At 42.3% G+C, this 24,450-nt stretch overlaps 1 long non-coding RNA gene and 1 pseudogene across 1 annotated transcript; one reads left to right on the forward strand and one right to left on the reverse strand.

Annotated features, from left to right (window-relative positions):
• Positions 1-734: 734 nt before the first annotated feature.
• LOC124013330 lies at positions 735-3,452 on the forward strand. The gene is made up of 3 exons (XR_006834849.1): positions 735-1,056; positions 2,254-2,551; positions 2,686-3,452. It is a non-coding gene; the product is annotated as an uncharacterized LOC124013330 (long non-coding RNA).
• Positions 3,453-23,682: 20,230 nt separating this feature from the next.
• LOC124012272 lies at positions 23,683-24,138 on the reverse strand (annotated as a pseudogene).
• Positions 24,139-24,450: the final 312 nt, after the last annotated feature.

Below are 24,450 nucleotides of genomic sequence, written 5' to 3' on the forward strand. Positions count from 1 at the left end.
TAGGCTAATTGAAGCTAGCTAAATAGGCTAATTGAAGCTAGCCAAATAGGCTAATTGAAGCTAGATAAATAGGCTAATTGAAGCTAGCCATAACTTCACTGCACTTCTCACCTTCCTACAGTTAGCCTACAAATAACATCTCTATTCAAATTATAACGTAAAGACCAGCCTACCTGTTGACTTTTGGTCATTGAAGCCTTTCTCATTTCACTTTTAATTCTGTCATTTTTATACCATCTAACTTGCTTCCATACAAGCAGAGCAGCAAAGCAATTGTTGCACTCTCTCTGCTAGAATGATCAGAGCCTTTTTTTGCAACTTTTTGCCAAATCATCAATACAGAGTGGCATCATGCAACTCTTATGTTTTGATTTCTAAGACATTCCCATGTTTATAGGCCTATCACAACTAAATAAATCATGGATATTATTATGATGGTGTAGGCTATATGAAATGGATGTATACTTTTACTTTTTTAAATGTAGATGTTCCAAAGGCATGCCTCAGCAGCTTGTATACATGGACGCCTGCTTATGTTTATGTTAATTACTGTGAGATCAGCAGTCCTTTGCATGACAATTACCGACTGACAAAATGTAGAGACCACCACAGCCTTATATGTGATTAATATTACCCCACCACACCTGTGCCACATGTAATTGCTTTGGAGTTATTCAAATAACGTTTAGATATTCCTATTGGCTTTATGTAGCCCCGCCCACTTGACCCAGTTCCATTCGAACGCGATTGTGTTTCCGTTTCCGTTTTACAACTTCTGTCAATGCTGGTGAATTACCTCAGAGCAGTGGCTAGCTAATCATTAAAAAATGTGCATCATTAACACATCTTAACAAATAAACAAAAACAAAACATGGCTCACATTTGGGAACACACATAAATGGCTTCACCAGGAGGAGGGAAAAAGATTGTTATTTTTGAAGGCCGATGTTCAGCCCAGCCAATCAAGCAGCTCTTACAACAGTGGATCTGTAGAGACGCCTGGATGTGTTTGCATCGCTGGTCTTGAAAAGTCATGCAGCCTCAATGTTGTGGAAGGTAGGCTAATAAGAAAAGTAGTTTGCATTTCTATGTCTAACATTACTTAACATAAGTAATTAGCACATTACTTATTTTAGCCCATGTGTGTTGTGGTGACAGTTACTGTAATCCATAGGCTAACATTATGATAGAGCTCTCAGATGTTTATAGCCAACTTTCTTACTTATTTATGTTATTTTTAAATAATTTGACCCCTTTTTCAGCCCAATTTCATGGTATCCAATTGTTAGTAGCTACTATCTTGTCTCATCGCTACAACTCCCGTAGGGCTCGGGAGAGACGAAGGTTGCAGGTTATGCATCCTCCGATACACAACCCAACCAAGCTGCACTGTTTCTTAACACAGCGCGCATCCAACCCAGAATCACCAATGTGTCGGAGGAAACACCATGCACTGCGCCCGGCCTGCCACAGCGCCAGCTGTGCCACCAGGGACTCTAGGGAGGGTTTGGCCGGTAGGGATATCCTAAGAAAATACCGGCCAAACCCTCCCTAACCCGGACGATGCTAGGCCAATTGTGCATTGCCCCACGGACTACCCGGTCGCGGCCGTTTAGGACAGAGCCTGGGCGTGAACCCAGAATCTCTGGTGGCACACCTGGCGCTGCAGTACAGCGCCCTTAACCACTGCGCCACCCGGGAGGATGTAGCCTGTTTTCTTCATTCCTTTTTATAGATGAAAGTGCGCAGTACTGCCTTATCTAGACACAGAATGATAAAATAGTCAGGCTTAACATAGCAGTTAGACCAAACGTTTTGTTGGATGAAAGCTGAATTGAGAATGTTATGACTATGACACATGTTAACATGTTTACATGTGTTTGTGGATCAACATAGCTGCTGTATTAATGTGGGGAATCTGTAAGTATCCTGTCAAATCTCACGTTGGTGAAGCAAGGTAGGTTTATGGAGTCTAGGTGAGTAGGGTAGAAATGTTTAAATACATGTCAGCATCATATGTATTTCTTTAGTGTTATTAGTGTCTTTAGTGTTATTTTGTTCTGGGTGAGTAAGTTTTGTAAAATATCCTTGTGTTTGGGGGATAATGCCTAAAGTATGGTAAGTATAAGTGATCTCATTGGGAACAATAGCAAGTTAAGTTTATAATGAAGTTTATCACATAGTCCTCAGTCACACAATTGTTAATGAGATTTTCTTTGAATGTCTTTTTTTGTTACAAACATTCTATCAAAGGTGCAGAATGCAGTGTCCAGTGTGCTATCTGGAATAACCTGCACAGATGAGCAGCGACAATGGAATGCAGGGAATCGGAAGGAACCTTGAGCCACAGTGGTTAAACGGCATTGACTTCACACACCATAAGGCCAGTCACCAATATGCAGAAAAGCATCCAGAATGTCCACTCCTGCATTCCACTCACAGGACGAATTGAATAGGAGCCCCGAGACACCTGAATCTGCCTGTGGGGAGTCTGCTCTATAAGTGTGTTAACGCTGAACCGACAATAATATCACAGCCAGTAGTATCCCAGGTAAAATTGGACTGAAATGAATATTTATTTGTGGCTGTACCATTTTAATGTATTTGAACTGATGTGTGTCTCTTTTGTTCAATGCTTTCTAAAGCCATATAATAACTTAATTTAGATTCTCTACTCTTTCACAGCCACATGGAGAGCATGTCAATTACAACTGCCAGAAGTCCTTTTACAATGAATTTGTGAAACGTGACCCAACCCAGTCCACTGCTTTGGAACAGATCCCAAAGGTCAGAGTGCCTCACACTTGTGGCATGACTCAAGGAAGCTTAGAGTTACTGCAAGCTCAACCAAGAAGGTCCCTGTCAGGGAATCCACCAACCCTGGTAAGTTTCACCAGGAGCATCTGTATCCCAGGTTCCGAGGGAATGCAGGCACACACTACGGGAAAGATAGTGAGCTGATGGCCTCCCAGTGGCTGGAAGACTGGATACTCTGTGAACCACAGAGGCACTGTGGTCAGTGTTGAAGAGCCATGGCTATCAGCAAGCCCTGACGGAGTGCTGAACTCCAAGGAGCTGTTGGAGATCAAGTGTCCTGTCATGGGGACGGGCTGTGATTCTCTGGATGATGTCTTCAATGGGTAAGCCTGTGATGTTAATGTGGTGGAGGGTACAGCCCAACTGCAACCGCGTGGGCCACGTGGCTACAACATATTTTGCACAGGACTGCGTCCCAGCAAGTTGTCATCCCTGTTCCCTATGATACACAGTCCTGTGCAGAGGCTGTTCTGAGGGTGAAGGCATTCTACTCAACACACATGCTGCCATTTAATCAGGCAGGCAGACTGTCACTGAGTGACAAATACACCCAGCTCTGTAGAAGCATGTAGTCATGTATTCCCTGTTTGCAGTCACAATTAACACACTGTTTTTCAATTAAAAAGCCTGATTTAATGCATCAACAGTCACAGTATTGTGGAGATTATTTTCATGCCTTTGTTTTTTACTAATGAGTATGTAAAACAAATACTTAAGTCATTGTTATAATGAATTGAAATGTATTTAATGTAACTTTTGACACAACTTTAATTAATTTGGAGAAATCGACTGTGTGAATGGCATTTGACTGGTCAGTTTATTTAGCATCTCCATGAATGATATCACCACGCAGGTTACACAGGGCAGCCCAGATTCAAAGTATTTCATCCATTTTAGATGCGGTAGATTGGCACTGTCTGTGAGATGACTCTAAACCGTTTGAGCCTTTGAATTACGCGTTCCACATGAACCCTCCTGTTAGCTATCTGTCTTGTAGTCCTCTGACAGCTGTGAACCTCTTTTTGTGAAGGCTGGAATTGTTCATTTGACCTTCCTCTCATGTAGCAGATCATGGATTTTGATGCCCAGATCAGCCATTACCTCAACACCTGGACAGAGGTACTCCAGGAACCCAGAATTCGATGTTATATATTTGTCGCTACATCTACCTCCATATGCTGAGGAGATGAACATCACTAGACCACAAGGTGCAATGGCCATCGGGTACTTGATAGTGTTCTGAGTGTAGTAATGGCTGAATGACCCCCCTTACACTTCTGAAAAGCATTTTCTGAGCAGTCGATAATGCAGGTTATTCCTGGGTAGTGGTCCTTAAAACATTGTGGCATTGTAGCATGGATGGTCTCCCTTGGCAACAATGGAATGTACTCCCTCAGATTCTCTTCCATCGTGTCAATCAAATAACTAATCACTCAACTGACAATGCTCTGGGAAACCCAAAACCTTTCTGCTAGGTACTGCTGCAGCAAGGTGAGCTACAGCTTAGTCAGTGTCATCAGGACTTGGTCTGTCAGGTCTAACTGAAAGCCTTTGTAGAGGGGTAGAAGATGTGTAGAGAGGTACTGCTGCAGCAAGTTGAGCTACAGCTTAGTCAGTGTCATCAGGACTTGGTCTGTCAGGTCTAACTGAAAGCCTTTGTAGAGGGGTAGAAGATGTGTAGAGAGGTACTGCTGCAGCAAGGTGAGCTACAGCTTAGTCAGTGTCATCAGGACTTGGTCTGTCAGGTCTAACTGAAAGCCTTTGTAGAGGGGTAGAAGATGTGTAGAGAGGTACTGCTGCAGCAAGGTGAGCTACAGCTTAGTCAGTGTCATCAGGACTTGGTCTGTCAGGTCTAACTGAAAGCCTTTGTAGAGGGGTAGAAGATGTGTAGAGAGGTACTGCTGCAGCAAGGTGAGCTACAGCTTAGTCAGTGTCATCAGGACTTGGTCTGTCAGGTCTAACTGAAAGCCTTTGTAGAGGGGTAGAAGATGTGTAGAGAGGTACTGCTGCAGCAAGGTGAGCTACAGCTTAGTCAGTGTCATCAGGACTTGGTCTGTCAGGTCTAACTGAAAGCCTTTGTAGAGGGGTAGAAGATGTGTAGAGAGGTACTGCTGCAGCAAGGTGAGCTACAGCTTAGTCAGTGTCATCAGGACTTGGTCTGTCAGGTCTAACTGAAAGCCTTTGTAGAGGGGTAGAAGATGTGTAGAGAGGTACTGCTGCAGCAAGTTGAGCTACAGCTTAGTCAGTGTCATCAGGACTTGGTCTGTCAGGTCTAACTGAAAGCCTTTGTAGAGGGGTAGAAGATGTGTAGAGAGGTACTGCTGCAGCAAGGTGAGCTACAGCTTAGTCAGTGTCATCAGGACTTGGTCTGTCAGGTCTAACTGAAAGCCTTTGTAGAGCCTTTGTCATCTGTTAAGAAATCAGTATAGCTTGTTAAACAAGTCAGGGGTAGAAGATGTGTAGAGAGGTACTGCTGCAGCAAGGTGAGCTACAGCTTAGTCAGTGTCATCAGGACTTGGTCTGTCAGGTCTAACTGAAAGCCTTTGTAGAGGGTAGAAGATGTGTAGAGAGGTACTGCTGCAGCAAGGTGAGCTACAGCTTAGTCAGTGTCATCAGGACTTGGTCTGTCAGGTCTAACTGAAAGCCTTTGTAGAGGGGTAGAAGATGTGTAGAGAGGTACTGCTGCAGCAAGGTGAGCTACAGCTTAGTCAGTGTCATCAGGACTTGGTCTGTCAGGTCTAACTGAAAGCCTTTGTAGAGGGGTAGAAGATGTGTAGAGAGGTACTGCTGCAGCAAGGTGAGCTACAGCTTAGTCAGTGTCATCAGGACTTGGTCTGTTAGGTCTAACTGAAAGCCTTTGTAGAGGGGTAGAAGATGTGTAGAGAGGTACTGCTGCAGCAAGGTGAGCTACAGCTTAGTCAGTGTCATCAGGACTTGGTCTGTCAGGTCTAACTGAAAGCCTTTGTAGAGGGGTAGAAGATGTGTAGAGAGGTACTGCTGCAGCAAGGTGAGCTACAGCTTAGTCAGTGTCATCAGGACTTGGTCTGTCAGGTCTAACTGAAAGCCTTTGTAGAGGGGTAGAAGATGTGTAGAGAGGTACTGCTGCAGCAAGGTGAGCCACAGCTTAGTCAGTGTCATCAGGACTTGGTCTGTCAGGTCTAACTGAAAGCCTTTGTAGAGGGGTAGAAGATGTGTAGAGAGGTGCTGCTGGGCGCTGTGTCCCTGTCTCATAGGTAGTGGGCTTTACATGATCACCTGAGCTATATTTGGGATCACTTAGAGACGGGTCTTCCCATTGGGTTTGAGCATCCATCTCTGAAGGCATATCCATTCCTTCAATCTGTGTTTTCCAATCTCCATTTTCAATTTGTTGAACACTTGAGCCTTTTGTCATCTGTTAAGAAATCAGTATAGCTTGTTAAACAAGTCAATGGACAATTAATAACAAAACCCCATACTGCATGGACGCTCCTCATAATATTGAATAATCATAATTAAGTATATATGAAATTTCTTTAGTTTTATTGAGTTGTAGAGGAAATAAATTGTGCTATTACGAGACTGCTTAGCTACAAGAGGGAAACAGACAAACTGCTCAAGAGTTTGGTTTACCTGTCACTGATGACTGCCTGACCAACACTTGATGCTTCTTCACGAGTGGAGCATCGTAGCCAGCCATTTTGTCTGGGTAAGGATGCTCCACTGTAGGATTCTTGTCTAAGAAGTGGTAGGAGCGCACAAAGTGACATTGTGGTGGTTTCTTTAGGTTCAACGCTTTGAGCCAGAGCCGCAAAGACTGTCTTTAGGAGGTGGATGCAGGTCGTATGAAGTTCCACAGGGACATTCAGATCGACGTAGAGGTTGGTGTTCAAAACATTGCTGTTGTAAAAACTGCCTCCCCTTCATCCAATTATTGTGCTGGCCTGGTACAAGACATATAATGCCAGTCATGTTGATCGATTTTAAGATTTTGTGCGGTTCTGTCAGTGTAAATCTATCAAGCTCTCAACGGAAAGTACCACTTTTGCATGCGCTAGCGTCATGCGAATGTTGCAGGAAATAGAAACACAATTGCAACGAACTCGCTGCGACCACTGTGAAGTTCCAGAATAAGGCGAAAACGTGTGAGAAAAAGGTGCTTTCTAGATCCTTAAAGGGTTATTTGGCTGTCCCCATAGAATAAACTTTTGAAGAACCCTTTTTGGTTCCATGTAGAACCCTTTCTATATAGGGTTCTACATAGATTCAAGAAGGATTAGAAGATAGGATTCTACCTGGAACCCAAACCCAAAATGGTTCCAGACAATAAATAAACCCTTTTCTTGTGGATTATTTAATGACCTACATCATGTTATTTCAAGTTATGCCTTTGGAGTGCAACATCACATTGTAAAACAAAATGTGCATGCCTATACATTGGGCAATTGAAGGCATCTAGGATTTATGTTAATTTTAATTGTGTTTGATGAAAATCATAGTTTGTATGCAACATTATCACCATGTGACCTTATGTCTACTGTAATATAATAATAATATAATATATGCCATTTAGCAGACGCTTTTATCCAAAGCGACTTACAGTCATGTGTGCATACATTCTACGTATGGGTGGTCCCGGGGATCGAACCCACTACCCTGGCGTTACAAGCGCCATGGCAAGGTGAATCAGAGCAGTTAAACGGGAGTGACGAATGGGCTGATATATCGGTAATATTGTCAAATTCCCACTTTAAATCAATTAATTATGCAATTATGCCAGCATATTAGGCAATACTTAAGAGTAGTGAATGTGTCAGGTATTTGATCGTGTCAGGAAGAGTAGCTGCTTCCTGGGGTCCAAACATATTAAAGCACTTACATTATATATAAAACAAAAGATAAAACAGTACATCATATAACATTATTACACCACTACATATCTACAATACAAAATGTTTAATTCCACCATACAACAATATCATCATGTGTCCATATATACATGTGCCTGTACCTTTGTGTGTGTCTCTTCAGTCTCCTTTTTTCCATAGGGTGTATTTTTATCTGTTTTCTACAATCTGATTCTACTGCTTGTATCAGTTACTACTAGTACTGTATCAGTTCCCTGTTGAAGGTCAGTTAGGATCACCACTTTATTTTAAGAATGTGAAATGTCAGAATAATAGTAGAGAATGATTTATTTCAGCTTTTGTTTCTTTTATCACATTCCCAGTGTGTCCGAAGTTTACATACACTCTATTAGTATTTGGTAGCATTGCCTCTCTGGGGTAGGCGGGACGCTTGCGTCACACATGGCCAATAGCCAGAGAAAATTTCGCCAAATTCAAATACATTTCTATGAAAATCTAACTTTCATTAAATTACACATGCAAGATAGCAAATTGTGAATCCAGCCAACATGTCAGATTTCAAAAAGGCTTTTCGGCGAAATCATAAGAAGCTATTATCTGATGATAGCACAACAGTAAACAATGAGAGTAGCATATTTCAACTCTGCAGGCGCGACACAAAATGCAGAAATAAAATATAAATCATGCCTTACCTTTGATGAGCTTCTTTTTTTGGCACTCCAATATGTCCCATAAACATCACAAATGGTCCTTTTGTTTGATTAATTCCGTCGATATATGTCCAAAATGTCCATTTATTTGGCGCTTTTGATCCAGAAAAACATTGCTTCCAACTTATGCAACGTCACTACAAAATATCTCAAAAGTTACCTTTAAACTTTGCCAAAACATTTCAAACTACTTTTGTAATACAACTGTAGGTATTTCTAAACATATATAATCGATCAAATTGAAGACGGGGTGATCTGTGTTCAATATAGGAGCAAAACAAACTGACGCTACTTTTCTGGTTACGAGCCTCTATCAAAAGGTACACATGAAGTGACTCTCGTTCTGAGCTATGGTACTTCTTCATTACACAAAGGAAAAACCTCAACCAATTTCTACAAACTGGTGACATCAGGTGGAAGCGGTGGGAACTGCAGGAAAGTCGATTCGAATTCTGGATTCCCCATGAAAACATGTTGACTTAACTTTAAAAAATAAAATAAAAAATCTGAATGGTTTGTCCTCGGGGTTTCGCCTGCTAAATAAGTTCTGTTTTACTCACAGACATGATTCAAACAGTTTTCGAAACTTCAGAGTGTTTTCCACCCAATACTAATAATAATATGCATATGTTAGGATCTGGGACAGAGTAGGAGGCAGTTCAGTTTGGGCATGCTTATCCAAAAGTAAAAATGCTGCCCCCTACCCCAAACAGGTTAAATTGTTTAACTTGGGTGAAACGTTTTGGGTAGCCTTCCACAAGCTTCCCACAATAAGTTGGGTGAATTTTGGTCAATTCCTCCGGACAGAGCTGGTGTAACTGAGTCAGGTTTGTAGGCCTCCTTGCTCACACTCACTTTTTCAGTTCTACCCACACATTGTCTATAGGATTGAGGTCAGGGCTTTGTGATGGTCACTCAAATACCCAGATTTTGTTGTCCTTAAGCCATTTTGCTACAACTTTGGAGGTATGCTTGAGGTCATTGTCCATTTGGAAGACCCATTTGCTACCAAGCTTTAACTTCCTGACTGATGTCTTGAGATGTTGCTTCAATATATCCACATGATTTTCTTGCCTAATGATGCCATCTATTTTGTGAAGTGCGCCAGTCTCTCCTGCAGCAAAGCACCCCCACAACATAATGCTGCCACCCCACGCTTCACGGTTGGGATGGTGTAATTTGGCTTGCAAGCCTCCCCCTTTTTCCTCCAAACATAACGATGGTCATTATGGCCAAACATTTATATTTTTGTTTCATCAGATCAAAAAGTACAATCTATATCCCCATGTGCAGTTGCAAACCGTAGTTGGCTTTTTAATGGCGGTTTTGGAGCAGTGGCTTCTTCCTTTCTGAGCTGCTTTGAAAAAACGTGTGCCAACAAGGAGGCCTTACAGACCTGACTCCGTTACACCAGCTATGTCAGGAGGAATGGGCCAAAATTAACCCATAGAGTTCCATGTAGAGAATAGAGTTCCATGTAGTCATGGCTCTATGTACTGTAGTACTGTGCGCCTCCAATAGTCTGTTCTGGACTTGGGGACTCTGAAGAGGACCCATGCATACCCACAAGACATGCCACAAGTGGTCTTTTCAGAGCTGTGTGCTAGTAGTTTAAACAGACAGCTCAGTACATTCAGCTTGTCAACACTTCTTACAAAAACAAGTAACAATGAAGTCAATCTCTCTTCCACTTTGAGCCAGGAGAGATTGGCATGCATGTCATTAACATTAGCTCTCCATGTACTTTTAAGGGCCAGCCATGTTGCCCTGTTCTAAGCCAACTGCAATTTTCCCAAGTCCCTCTGTCCGGCACCTGACCACACTACTGAACAGCAGTCCAGGTGTGATAAAACTAGGGCCAGTAGGACCTGCCTTGTTGATTAGTGAGTAGTGCTTTATTATGGACAGACTTCTCCCCATCTTAGCTGCTGTTGTATCAATATGTTTTGACCATGACAATTTACAATCCAGAGTTACACCAAGCTGTTTAGTCACCTCAACTTGCTCAATATCCACATTATTCATTGCGAGATGTAGTTGAGGTTTAAGGTGAAAATGATATCAAAAGTTTAACCATTGCAACATTTGATATACAGTCACATTTACTGTGGTTGTCTGATGCTTTTGAGTTCACATCTGGCGATGCCTCATTGCGATTGGCTATTTCCCATAATTTGCAACACTTTGAATGAGCATCATCATCTCCATCATTCCTTTGTGGTACCTCAAACTGTCTTGATTACCAGCTAAATAAACTTTTATGAGTTCATTTTACTCCTGGCTCAGAGTTTGTCTGGGCAGTGTCTTAACATCCTCCTAAAATCTGTTCTGAGCTGGGAGTTTTTTGTTGTCTTAAAACAGATTTTAAGGATTCCTATGACCTATGAGTTGCTTTGTGGATACAGGCCCTGCTGGTAACTCACAGCTCATGAAGTCTCCTAAATATCTGTCGACTAGGTGGGACTTTTATGGCTAAATAGGCTTTTATTTTTACCCGTAAGAGTAAAATATCTCTGTTCTCGGCACTCTGAGATGTTTTGTGGATTTGGGCCCAGATCTCTCAACAGCTTTCTACATTTTACTCCATATTCAGCTACTCAAGACAAAACTGACACTCCATCCAAAGAGCAGCCAGTGAATCATGACATCTAGAGAGGCATTAGCCTTGAGGGTAGGGTCTACAGGACGCTGCGGATAAAATTAGGTCTATGTTAGAACTATTTATAGACACCTGTATCTACAACACAGTATGGGTGAGATTTTCACATTGCAAAAGAAGTGGGCAAAGTGCAGAAATGACCATAACCTAATTCAATTTGGCAGCGTGGTTTAATTAAATTATACAGAGCCTATTTTCCAAGTCTTTGTCACTTCCTGCACTCCTATCAAATATTTAGCTGTACAACATGAATTTTATATTACATAAGAAGTTGAAATTTAATAAAGTTGAGCCAATAAGAGGAGGATGTGTGTGTGTGTGTGTATATATATATATATAATATATATATTTCCATTACGAAATGGCACATCATGACATGAAAAGAAAAGCTATATTTAAGAATGAGTAGGTCAGGAATACCTGCTGGGTTTCTGATGGACTTAAATGGAACAAAAAATGTCAAAAATGCTGACTTTAGAAACTGCTTTGAGAAATAAAACTTTGGAGGTGACTGTGAACAGGTTTCCTTTTATCGAAAATAACGTTTGAAAAAAATATTTGACAAGTGTTTGCCCGTCTTCACTTCAGCTACACATGCTGTGAGAGGGTTGCAGTCATAATCAGAGACGGGACGTAACTGACCCATCATTTTGGGGATTAACAGAACACATCTGGGACACATTTCACTGCCAGGGTTAAATGGAACCCCTTTGGATATAACATTTAGCTATATATCTTTTTGCCATCTAGAAATGTGCTATATTGTATATTTAAATACATGTATGGATCATTAATACCCCATAGTCCTTGGGCCTTCACCTCCCCTTTGTGTTGGTTGAGTATTGATCCACCAATGCATCCTTCCATCTCTAAGTCTTCCACTAAATCTCTATGGCTGGATTTAAAATGTTGCCTGTGTCCTAACGTACAAATGAAAAGTGCTTACATACCAACATTTGTTTTGTTTTGCTCCTCATTGGCAGTACACTGTCATTTCCAATAATTACAGACAATAGCAACATTCTCCCCTCATTTGCAAGGTAATTTGATGTTGGTGAAGGAAACAATATCAAGTTAGTGCCTTTCTCTAACTTGCTTTGCTCATCCATGTTGTGTCTTGTGCAGCTGCTTGTCCATTTGGAAGAAGCTCATTGAGACCTCACAGACAACAACAACAACATTGAGACCTCACAGACAACAACAACAACATTGAGACCTCACAGACAAAAACAACAACAACATTGAGACCTCACAGACAACAACAACAACATTGAGACCTCACAGACAACAACAACAACATTGAGACCTCACAGACAACAACAACAACATTGAGACCTCACAGACAACAACAACAACAACATTGAGACCTCACAGACAACAACAACAACAACATTGAGACCTCACAGACAACAACAACAACATTGAGACCTCACAGACAACAACAACAACATTGAGACCTCACAGACAACAACAACAACAGTGAGACCTCACAGACAACAACAACAACAAGACAAAAACAACAACAACATTGAGACCTCACAGACAACAACAACAACAACAAAAACATCAAAAAATGATTACACTGCCTTTATACTCAGCTTTGACTGTCCTGATTGCCTTGAAAATCAACTCGATAAGGAATTAGCATGTAAATGGCTACAGCACACGAGATGAAAGCGAGATGCTGTTTACATCGGTTTGATCAAAAGCCAGTTGAGCAGTGAAAGTAATTCATGTAGAAATGGGTACATGTCAAGGTAATCAGGGCAAAGTACAAAAGCCGAACCATTATGAGAGAGATTATCACAGCTGCAAAGGGCTAACACAACATAAACTATACTCCTCTCTCTTAAAGGTGCAATCTACAGGAATTGCTCCACCATTTCCTGGTTGCTAAAATTCTAATTGTTCGCCTAATTTCAGTTTATGTGACAAAACAAGCAGTGTAGAAAATCCTTGTTCCATTTAAACCGCTGTGAAATATCTTTTCAATAACCAAACATATTGTATATGAAGCTGGGGTACAGTACAAAACCGAAAGTAAAAGACTCAAAAAATTACATTTTAAGAACTAGAAATAGCTCATATAGAACTGATCTACCATTTCTTAGACTTGCATTTAACATGAATGACAGATCTATAAGTCACATTTTTATGTGAATTTGGTCAGGTTGTTTAATTAAAAAGTTACATATTGTAGCTTTAATTGAAATGAACACAATGGATTTCACTCCAATGAAATTAATTTACAGTTGTTTCCGATAAATATTTGGACTGATTTTCAATTCAATAAACCAATACTCCCTCTGTACTGGTCTTGGCCAGCACAGTGAGCATATGGACAAAGTAAATATCATCTGTAATCTTGCTCTGTGTTGCGTATTCACATGAAAGTACCACAACAAAAGTCAATTCTCAAACCAAACACACTTCCTCTGAGAAGGGAACGCTTTTACAAGGATTAACCTGATACAACGCAGCTTAAAGTGAAACAATTTCACCTATGGTTCCCTTATTAAAGTGTTCACCTAATCCACCCTGTACTGTTCACCACTGCTCTGAAAAAGTATGAAGCAAAATAGAAAATCAAAGCTCTGTGTTTGTGTGTCCTTGGGAAAAATAATCCCTTTGTGACTTGGTAGGTGGGAGAAGAATCTTCTACTCACAAGTTCAGAATGAGTTTTTATTATGTGGTTTCTCTGCTGCCTTGACCAGGGTTAAGTCAGTAAGTAAGTACGCCAGTTTAAGACAGAGCATGAGGGGGAAACTTAATGACAATCCCACTACCTTTACTAGGAGTATATTGCATATAAGACCCAATACATCACAGGAGGTTGGTGGCACCTTAATTGGGGAGGACTGTCTTGTGGTAATGGCTGAAGCAGAATGGGTGGAATGGTATCAAATGCATCAAGCATATGGTTTCCATGTGTTTGATGCCATTCCATTAGCGCCGTTCCAGCTATTATTAAGAGCCATCCTCCTCTCAGCAGCCTCCTGTGCACTACATGTAAATTAAATATATGATAGTGTAAATAATTGCATTCATGTAAAAGGTATAGAGGATGTTACAGTGACCATATTACCGCCAAACCGACAGTCACAAGTCATGACCGCAGTCAAATTTCACGTGATAGTTGAGTCACGGTAACTGGGCTTCTCAAAACTGAGCCCTGATGTTAAAAGAGGATCCCAGTGTTCTCGTGCTGTTATATTTATTGCAAAATTCTTAAAATCAAGCACATTAATCTGCTTTAAAACCAGTGTAGCCTACCAGGCATATTAAAAACGTAACTGCACGTAACCTCCATAAACTATTGGAGTGCAAGCTATGGATGACATGTTTTTTTTGTGTGGGCCATTCGTATTATTTAGTAGGCTATATATAAAGACCAGATTAAACTGAGAATAGTCTAATGTGTGAGGATATTATCAAGTGCTTGTCATATTGTGAATGAGAGACTGATGAAGTGTGTACAGACTGCGCAAGAAACAAAGCAGAACTCATGCCTTTCATGCAACTTTTTTCAAATCATCGTTAGTTGTATCATGCAGCCTTAGAACGTATTAGAAATATTAACATATAGCCCAACATTTGTCTCACAACTAAAGTTAAATAAATAACTCTAAATGAAGCATATAGGAGGACCTGTTTCTTTCTTAACCCCTCAACACAGAATAACAATATATATTATATTAAATATACATTCTATTTTATTCAGCTGTGTTCAATTGTATTGTTCTTACTATAAAATAATGTAATATCTAATATAGAATTATAAGCATATCTTGTCTGCTAAATTATCTATTGTAGCCCACCGTCATATGCCATAGCCTGATCAGGGCCTAACATAAGGACGACTCAGAATATGCTATGTTCTGAATTAGGCTACATTGTCTTCATATCACAATCTTTCTTTAGATCTGCCTAAAATAAATCACGGATAAATTGTGATTGTGTAAGCTATATTACATGGAGGTTATTCCACAGGTCCGTATCAGTGGCTTGTAGGCTATATTACATAGAGGTTATTCCACAGGTCCGTATCAGTGGCTTGTAGGCTATATTACATGGTGGTTATTCCACAGGCCCGTATCAGTGGCTTGTAGGCTATATTACATGGAGGTTATTACACAGGTCCGTATCAGTGTCTTGTAGGCTATATTACATGGAAGTTATTCCACAGGCCCGTATCAGTGGCTTGTAGGCTATATTACATGGAGGTTATTCCACAGGCCCGTATCAGTGGCTTGTAGGCTATATTACATGGAGGTTATTCCACAGGTCCGTATCAGTGGCTTGTAGGCTGTGCGTGGAAGGCCGGGGATGCTAAACGTGTTCATATTACAGTTATTCCCAATTATTTACACACTCAAATTGGAACTTGAAACATAATCACCGAAACCTAAAACTCATGTACTAAATCCTGTCTGCAAAATTGCAATCACAATTCCTGCTTTACACTTTTTTCAAAACACTACACACAGTTCTCTACTTTAGGCACAACTTTCAAAATTAAAATCTCTTTAGTCCCTTTGGAAAGCACCGCCAATCCCAATGCCAAGCTCTATACACCAATTAGAAACACCCACTACTCACAGGTGTAAACACTAGTTGCTGAATTGTTCACTGAGAAATCAGAGCTTTTGCCTTATAAAAGGCCACAGATGAGCTCTCCTGTTTTGGAGGAAAATGGAAGTCAATGGTGAAGCAAGAGCTAGAGGCGAAGGAGTGAGAGGATGAGGAAGGACAGTTGTCTCAGATGAGATCAGTGCCACATTGGTTGTCCATGTGCTCAACCATGGGTTGAGTATGAGGGAGGCTGGGCAGAGAGTTCAGCTCAACCTGAGCCGCTACAAGGTTGCATCTATCATCCGTACATTCAGAAATGACAGCCGGTAAGTTACCTACCATCTACACTATGCTCTTTATGTATGTATACTGTAGTATACTGCAGTCTGACATATCAGTAGGCCTATGTTACTCAGTGATTGTTGGCCAATGTTACAGTAATGTCATTTCATATGGAAAGAAATTATATTATTTTAGTTTACTGTAATCCATCATATCATATTTGTGGATCTTCTGCAGAACTGAGAGACGGCCAAGGCCATGGTGGATGACACCGTTCACACCAGAACTGAGAGACAGCCAGGCCATGGTGGATGACACCGTTCACACCAGAACTGAGAGACGGCCAAGGCCATGGTGGATGACACCGTTCACACCAGAACAGGAGACCGCCAGGCCATGGTGGATGACACCGTTCACACCAGAACTGAGAGACGGCCAAGGCCATGGTGGATGACACCGTTCACACCAGAACAGGAGGCCGCTATTGTGAACATGGTGGTGGCAAACAAAACCATTAGACTAGGAGAAATCCAGAACCACATAATTGCAGACAACACAATATTCAATAACATTCACCAGGTGGGCTTGTCTACACTGGACCGTGTATTACAGCACAACCGAATGCGGATGAAACAGGTCTACAGGTTGTCATTTGAGCGAAAAGAACAGCTCTATGAATTAAAGAAACAGCTCTATGAATATGTGTAAGTAAGTACTATACAGTGAATATAAGCACTGTATAGACATATTGGGGTGGCAGGTAGCCTAGTGCGTAGAGCATTGGTCTACTAACGGAAAGGTTGCAAAATCGAATCCCCGAGCTGACAAGATAAAAAATATATATTTTGTTCTGCCCGTGAACAAGGCAGTTAATCCACTGTTCCAAGGCTGTCATTGAAAGTAAGAATTTGTTCTTAACTGACTTGCCTAGTTAAATAAATAAAAATGACAGTACTGTAATCCAGTGTATTCTAGTTTTATGTCAGATGTCTGTTTCAGAGAGTCATGGAGCTGGATGCCGCTGCAATTCAGCATGTTTATATTAACATTGTTGAGGCTGCCTTCAACCAAGCCAAAAGACGGGGACAGGTCATTACTGGCCACCATGCCATTGTGAATGTCCCTGGACAGCGAGGAGGGAATATCACCAGCCAGCAAGGCATCCTCCATCACCATGCCAACCTTGGTCGCTACAACACCGCCCTTCTCATCGTAATCCTGGACACACTACATGGCATCCTCATTCCAGCCGAGCACAGGGGTGGACCAGAGCAGACCAGGTATGTTGTCATCAGGGATAACGTGAGTTTCTACCGGGCTGCTCTGGTCCGCAACTGGTTCATCGATCACCCACAATGTATTGTTCTATACCTCCCACCATATTCCCCATTCCTAAACCCAATTGACAAGTTTTTTTCGGCATGGCGATGGAAGGGTATGACCGCCATCCCGTCGCACACATGCCTCTTCTCCAGGCAATGGAGGATGGATGTGGTGACGTTGATGTGGGGGCTTTCGGCGGCTGGATCCGTCACTCCAGAAGATGATTTTCCTGCTGTTTAGCCAGGGAGAACATGGCTTGTGATGTAGATGAGGTGCTGTTGAGCCAGGGAGAACATGGCAGGTGATGTAGATGAGGTGCTGTGGCCAGGGAGAACATGGCTTGTGATGTAGATGAGGTGCTGTTTAGCCAGGGAGAACATGGCAGGTGATGTAGATGAGGTGCTGTGGCCAGGGAGAACATGGCTTGTGATGTAGATGAGGTGCTGTTTAGCCAGGGAGAACATGGCTTGTGATGTAGATGAGGTGCTGTAGCCAGCGAGAACATGGCTTGTGATGTAGATGAGGTGCTGTGGCCAGGGAGAACATGGCTTGTGATGTAGATGAGGTGCTGTTTAGCCAGGGAGAACATGGCTTGTGATGTAGATGAGGTGCTGTTTAGCCAGGGAGAACATGGCAGGTGATGTAGATGAGGTGCTGTTTAGCCAGGGAGAACATGGCAGGTGATGTAGATGAGGTGCTGTGGCCAGCGAGAACATGGCTTGTGATGTAGATGAGGTGCTGTGGCCAGGGAGAACATGGCTTGTGATGTAGATGAGGTGCTGTTTAGCCAGGGAGAACATGGCTTGTGATGTAGATGAGGTGCTGTTTAGCCAGGGAGAACATGGCAGGTGATGTAGATGAGGTGCTGTGGCCAGGGAGAACATGGCTTGTGATGTAGATGAGGTACTGTTTAGCCAGGGAGAACATGGATTGTGATGTAGATTAGGTGCTGTTTAGCCAGGGAGAATATTACTTGTGATGTAGATGAGGTGCTGTGGCCAGGGAGAATATGACTTGTGATGTAGATGAGGTGCTGTGGCCAGGGAGAACATGGCTTGTGATGTAGATGAGGTGCTGTGGCCAGGGAGAACATGGCTTGTGATGTAGATGAGGTGCTGTTTAGCCAGGGAGAACATGGCTTGTGATGTAGATGAGGTGCTGTGGCCAGGGAGAACATGGCTTGTGATGTAGATGAGGTGCTGTTTAGCCAGGGAGAACATGGCTTGTGATGTAGATGAGGTGCTGTGGCCAGCGAGAACATGGCTTGTGATGTAGATGAGGTGCTGTGGCCAGGGAGAACATGGCTTGTGATGTAGATGAGGTGCTGTGGCCAGGGAGAACATGGCTTGTGATGTAGATGAGGTGCTGTGGCCAGCGAGAACATGGCTTGTGATGTAGATGAGGTGCTGTGGCCAGCGAGAACATGGCTTGTGATGTAGATGAGGTGCTGTGGCCAGCGAGAACATGGCTTGTGATGTAGATGAGGTGCTGTTTAGCCAGGGAGAACATGGCTTGTGATGTAGATGAGGTGCTGTGGCCAGGGAGAACATGGCTTGTGATGTAGATGAGGTGCTGTTGAGCCAGGGAGAACATGGCTTGTGATGTAGATGAGGTGCTGTTTAGCCAGGGAGAACATGGCTTGTGATGTAGATGAGGTGCTGTTGAGCCAGGGAGAACATGGCTTGTGATGTAGATGAGGTGCTTTTGAGCCAGGGAGAACATGGCTTGTGATGTAGATGAGGTGCTGTTTAGTCAGGGAGAACATGGCTTGTGATGTAGATGAGGTGCTGTGGCCAGGGAGAACATGGATTGTGATGTAGATGAGGTGCTGTTTAGCCAGGGAGAACATGGCTTGTGATGTAGATGAGGTGCTGTTTAGCCAGGGAGAACATGGCTTGTGATGTAGATGAGGTGCTGTGGCCAGACTGAAATAGGAGGCAGGATGCAGCCTAATGTCTTTCTTACATTTTGTAAGGTGTTTTTGTCTATTTGTGTTTAGAGTTTTTTGATGAAAAAAAAAAAACATCTTGAAAAGAGAAAACAGTTTTGAATGCAGTGTTTGCTTTTGCTAGAGATTTGTAGAGTTTTGCGTTTTGTGTTTAGAGTTTTGGGAAAATGGGCCAAAGATTCAGCAAACGTGTGTAAACAATTGTGGGAACCTGTAATTAACAGTCAATTAAAGTGAGACTGACAGTTATTTACATGACAGTCACAGACAAAATGTCATGACCCCCCCAGAGCCCTAATAGGGTACATTTCAACAAACAAATTATTTCTGGTTTTCACTTGGCTGTGTTGACCTTAATGAAATAGGACCAGCAGGACAGGGCGAGAATACATAGAGGTCAGAGGTCAAGATCTAGGACCTCAGTATTGCAACCATTACCCTTGTTCATTATGTGGTCGGTAATTAGTGTAGATTAACAATAAGCCAGGTCTCTTGAACAAATAGCTTGTTTGACCTTAATTGGATAAAGCTGTTCAGAAACAAATGTTTAAAAATGTAATTAAAGGGTATACAGTGGGAGTGCTAAGTACAATGGAAACAGGAATACTAGCAACTTGTTGTGTCAGATCACATAGAGGTCATGGATCTCTTCCTATCCTAGTCACACACATGTTGTAGTGTGTGCTTGTGTAGCCTACTGCATGTCCATGCTCTTGGGTTGAAAGGTCAAATGTAGACATTTAAAGTATACATTTTTTTGTGACAGTTGTGTTTTCTACTCCTGCTTGTGTTTGCAGTAAAAAGGCTTAATATTTAATGGGGAGGCGGGGGGGAAGAGGAGCGACAAGGAGCCATCTGGGTGTGTGTGTGTGTGTGTCTCTGTGTGTGTGTGTGTGTGTGTGTGTGTGTGTGTGTGTGTGTGTGTGTGTGTGTGTGTGTGTGTGTGTGTGTGTGTGTGTGTGTGTGTGTGTGTGTGTGTGTGTGTGTGTGTGTGTGTGTGTGTGTGCGTGCGTGCGTGCGTGCGTGCGTGCGTGCGTGCGTGCGTGCGTGCGTGCGTGCTGAGTGGGATCGGTTATGCTGTAAGTCTGTCTGTCGTCTGCCTTTGATCTGATTGTTAAGGAACTCGGCTGAACAATGTAGCTGAGGAATATTATACATCAAAGAGTAACTAGGGAATTATAACACGTCTTTTTTTTCTTCCAGCGATCACAATAACAATGTGTTCCCTGGGAATCTAAGATGTGGTAAATATGAAATATGAGATCTGATCTGATATGAGAATGTTTCATATAATGGGTTCAGCTTGTATGTGCATGTCATCAGACATAGAGCATAGTTATTATGAAAAACTCCACTGTAGAAAGACATTGATATGACCAAAACATATGTGGACACCTGCTCATTGAATATCTCATTCCAAAATCATGCATGTTGGTATATTATGCGGGGACTTGCTTCCATTTAGCCACAAGAACATTAGTGAGGTTTGAGCGCTGATGTTGGGCAATTAGGCCAGGCTTTGACTGTGTGTGTGTGTGTGTGTGTGTGTGTGTGTGTGTGTGTGTGTGTGTGTGTGTGTGTGTGTGTGTGTGTGTGTGTGTGTGTGTGTGTGTGTGTGTGTGTGTGTGTGTGTGTGTGTGTGTGTGTGTGTGTGTGTGTGTGTGTGTGTTGACGACCTATATACAGTAGACAACCATTTGGAGTGCAGTAATGTACACACACACACACACACACACACACACACACACACACACACACACACACACACACACACACACACACACACACACACACACACACACACACACACACACACACACACACACACACACACACACACACACACACACACACACACACACACAATCAAAATGTGTTCTTTCAAGTCAAAGCCACGGACTTATGTTCTGTTGTGCTTTCTTCCTGGATCATGTGGTTTGACTTGTATGATTGAACCTTGAAAGAGGGCGCTGTTTCTCCCGTTGATGGTCCAAAGGTATTTCATTTGCCGTGGGTTTGATGGATGGCGTATATTAACATTGAATGAAGCCTTTGGTAGTTGCATTACTAAGGCGATTGAATATAAAAATATTTAGTAGACTAATAATAGTAGAGATACTTTACACTTCAGAAAGACAATAGAGTAGCACAGTATGTATGAGTCATAATACCCATAAAACCTAGCGGTCAAACAGGGAAGTGGTGAGAATTAGTTTCTCCACCATTTTTCCCATAGGGGATTTTAGAAACACTTAAAATAAGGGCTTTGTTTTGTGTAGGCTTACCCTGGCGTGACGTTTTGATAACCATGGGGGGGGGGGTGCTCTATGTCTGATATGTGGCAGTATTGAAAAAGAGAACTGATTTCATCCATTCTGGTGCCTGAGATTACTTTGTCAAAGTTCACTCTACCGGTACCTACATATATTCATTTAATCTTGAGTGAGTGAGTCTCTTCTGTTCCTCATTAGTATTGCGTGTGGATAAACATGGTGTGTGTGTGTGTGTGTGTGTGTGTGTGTGTGTGTGTGTGTGTGTGTGTGTGTGTGTGTGTGTGTGTGTGTGTGTGTGTGTGTGTGTGTGTGTGTGTGTGTGTGTGTGTGTGTGTGTGTGTGTGTGTGTGTGTGTGTGTGTGTGTGTGCACGTGCATGTGTCCGTGCGTGTGTGTATGGTGGGAGGACCCCAGGTAAATTAATTTCTGTAAAAAATATGGTCTTTTAAATGCTATGATATTATCACTATCACCTTTTGATCCTGAACTACTGATATGACCTTTAACCTTTTCAGTCTTCTGTCATGCTCCTCTGATGTGATTGGTATGATGCCTCAGGGGAAATGTGTCAGACACTAAACATAAAGGACAACAGTGTCAATCAGACTGAAAGACATATGAGAAAACAAAAACAGACAGGTCGAAAAACGATCACTTCTCCTTAGTCCTACTTTAGGGGTCAAAGAACATGACATCTACATGTTATAATCTACATGTCAACTACACGTCAACTGGTAATTGTATGAGTGGCTAAGCATGAAAAATGATCGCCAATGATGACAAAGAAACAATTACATGATGTCCTTCATCATCAATGGTGTAAAGGACAATAATGATAGGTCATAGCTTCTAACAAGGGCTACGTCTACTCTGATCTTTTTCCCACTAATTGGTCTCTTGACCAATCACATCAGATATTTTCATATTGGATCTTTTTCAGGGCTGATCTAATTGGTCAAAATACCAATTAGTCCAAAAGATATTAGAATTGGGCTGTCTGTGTAGTTGCAGGTACATATTTAGAACATTAAATCTGAAGGTTTAATTTCAATCTGTGGTAAAGAACATCAGAGCTCTTGTATTCTCCATGCAGCCTCAGCTGGATGTGTCTATTGTAATCATCCTCTGATCCAGGGTTAGCCTCACACACACACACACACACACACACACACACACACACACACACACACACACACACACACACACACACACACACACACACACACACACACACACACACACACACACACACACACACACACACACACACACACACACACACACACACACACACACACACACACAAAAGTGTCCAAAACATAATGGGACCTTTACTGTATTAACAACAGCAGTTACAATGGGTGTGTTAGTTATGTTAGTAAATAGCCATGTTTTGGTACAGAGCTGCAGCACACACACGCGCACAATCACGCACACACACACACAGAGAGAGAGAGAGAGAGAGAGAGAGAGACAGGGAAATGAGACAACTCAGTGTTTTCTCATTCTCTTATCAGCACCAAAGACCCAAAATGACTCTTTAATTGAGGTGAAATGAAGATCAAACCACACTAACACAGGATCTGATTATCCCTAATTTGTGACATTTCTTCAGGGAGAGCCCATGCAGGACAACATGTAGGAAGACATGTAGGAAGACATGAAGGAAGACAACATGTGTAGATGGTGTAATGCAGGAAGACAACATGTGTAGATGGTGTAATGCAGGAAGACATGCAGGAAGACATGCAGGAAGACAACATGTGTAGATGGTGTAATGCAGGAAGACATGCAGGAAGACAACATGTGTAGATGGTGTAATGCAGGAAGACATGCAGGAAGACAACATGTGTAGATGGTGTAATGCAGGAAGACATGCAGGAAGACAACATGTGTAGATGGTGTAATGCAGGAAGACATGCAGGAAGACAACATGTGTAGATGGTGTAATGCAGGAAGACATGCAGGAAGACAACATGTGTAGATGGTGTAATGCAGGAAGACATGCAGGAAGACAACATGTGTAGATGGTGTAATGCAGGAAGACAACATGTGTAGATGGTGTAATGCAGGAAGACATGCAGGAAGACATGCAGGAAGACAACATGTGTAGATGGTGTAATGCAGGAAGACATGCAGGAAGACATGCAGGAAGACAACATGTGTAGATGGTGTAATGCAGGAAGAGATGCAGCAACATAATAAAAAAAAGATAAACATTTATTCCTCTGTACATCTCCCCAGCAGCCATTTAGATTATGCCAACCTTGTTGGTGACATCCAACGCATCGTAATCTGGAGCCAGACGCACTTATGCCTTCTTCTCACCGTCAGGCCTGATGAGTGTGTTGACCTTGGCCACATCAATGTTGTAGAGCTTCTTGACGGCGTGTTTGATCTGGTGCTTGTTGGCCTTGACGTCTACGATGAAGACGAGGGTGTTGTTGTCCTCCATCTTCTTCATTGCCGACTCTGTCGTCAGAGGGAACTTAATGATGGCATGGTGGTCCAACTTATTCCTGCGAGGGGCACTCTTCCGGGTGTACTTGGGTTGTTTGCAGAGGTGCAGGGTTTTGGGGCGGCGGAAGGTTGGGGAGGTTCTTATCTTCTTCTTCCTCTGGCTGTGGACTCCCTTCAGAACAGCCTTTTTGGCCTCAAGGGCCTTTACCTTGGCCTCAGTCTTGGCAGGGATAGCCTTTCTCATCATGGCACCGAAGGCGAAGAAGGAAGCAGGTAAACAACATGTTTGGATGGTGTAATGCAGGATGGGTCTCCTCTAGTAAGGAACAGCAGTTGTTTACAGATGAAGCCAATATCTAAGACCAAACACATGTTTCTGAAGCCTCCTTAATGTACCATATGTGATTCTAATTGCTAACTTGAGGGATCCTAATAAAGAAAGTTGTATTCCAACGGGGCATTACGAACAACTTCCTTTCAATGTGGAAGGACCGCACAGGCAGGATGCTAATCCAACATGTGTTTTTCCATAGAACATTGGATACAGGTATTCATACAA

This window comes from Oncorhynchus gorbuscha, linkage group LG24, assembly GCF_021184085.1.
Source record: "Oncorhynchus gorbuscha isolate QuinsamMale2020 ecotype Even-year linkage group LG24, OgorEven_v1.0, whole genome shotgun sequence".
In the NCBI taxonomy this organism is placed as follows: Eukaryota; Metazoa; Chordata; class Actinopteri; order Salmoniformes; family Salmonidae; genus Oncorhynchus; species Oncorhynchus gorbuscha.